The following is a 1,251-nucleotide window of genomic DNA, read 5'->3' as shown; positions in this document are numbered from 1 at the left end:
GGAGGGGGAAGTTTGGGGATGGGAGTGTGTGTGTGTGCAGGAGGGGGAAGTTTGGGGTGTGTAGGGAGGCGTGTGCAGGAAGCTGGGAGGTGGGGGTTGTGCATGTGTGCAGGCAGGGGGGAGTTTGGGGGAATGGGCAGGAGGCTGGGGGGTTGTACATGCAAGAGGGAGTTGTGTGTAGGATAGGGGAAGTTTGGGGGATGTGGAGGGTGTGCACGAGGCGGGGAGGTGGGAGTTGTGTGCAGGAGGCTGGGGGTTGTGTGCGCAGGAGGGGGAAGCTTGGGGGAGGTGTGGAGGGTGTCTGTGCAAGAGGGATTTGAGTGGGTGTGTGTGTGGGGAAGATGCGGGGAGCTGGGGGGTGCAAGCCAGAGCAGGGGAGCATTGCACGTCCGCAAGAAGTACAGTGTGCAAGAGGGATGTTGTAGCCCGGGTGGTCCAGGGATCAGGAGAGGGCCAGGGGGTTCTTAGGATGAGAGAGATTTCTTATTGGACCAGCTGTGGCTGGGATCCAGTGTGACAAGACATCGTTGGATTTCTTCACTCTTAAGAAATCCTTGTCTCGTGAAACATACAGCACCCGCTACCGCTGTGGAGCGGCCCCCCCCTGCACGCCCAGCCTGCCGTGTCAGAGGCTGTGGGAGCTTTGTGCGTCGATTTGCACTGGGCATGAATAGCAAGGTTTCCTGTCCAGGCTGTGGGCTGAGTCTGGCACAAGCCAAAGTCTTCATTTAGAGCAGTGGTTTTCAACCTTTTTAAACTCAAGGCCCTCTCTCCCCCTTACCACATGCTGGCTTTTGGCTTTCACATTTTTTTTGACTACAGGAAGACACTAGAGCAGTTCTGCTGTTGCCAACTCAGCTAGCCCACAACAGGTCAGAATGGTTTTAACACTGTGGGTCCCTATTTGAAATCTTTAGGTTTATCTTGTGAGCCATGGCTGCACCCCTAGCAGTGCTGACATTGTGCAGTACCCTGTAGCACCCTGGAAAGGGTCTCAAGGCACCCCAGGGTGCTGTGGCACTTTAGTTGAGACGCGCTGGTTTAGGGTTCTAATGTCGGGCAACATGCCATGTTTACCTGGTGTGGGGTAGACTTGTATCCCTACAAATATTGCCCCTGGGGGCAGCAGGGCTCATTGCAACACTGGTTACTCATAAGCTTACTTGGAAGGAGGGGACTCCATTCTTTGTGGTGAGGTGATCACGTGTTCAGTGCACTTTAGGCCCTTGAGGTCCCAAATAAGAGGTTTTT

This window comes from Alligator sinensis, unplaced genomic scaffold (genome assembly GCF_000455745.1).
Source record: "Alligator sinensis unplaced genomic scaffold, ASM45574v1 scaffold570_1, whole genome shotgun sequence".
Classification (NCBI taxonomy): Eukaryota; Metazoa; Chordata; order Crocodylia; family Alligatoridae; genus Alligator; species Alligator sinensis.
The sequence above is the reverse complement of the archived record's forward strand: the minus strand, read 5'-3'. Positions refer to the sequence as shown.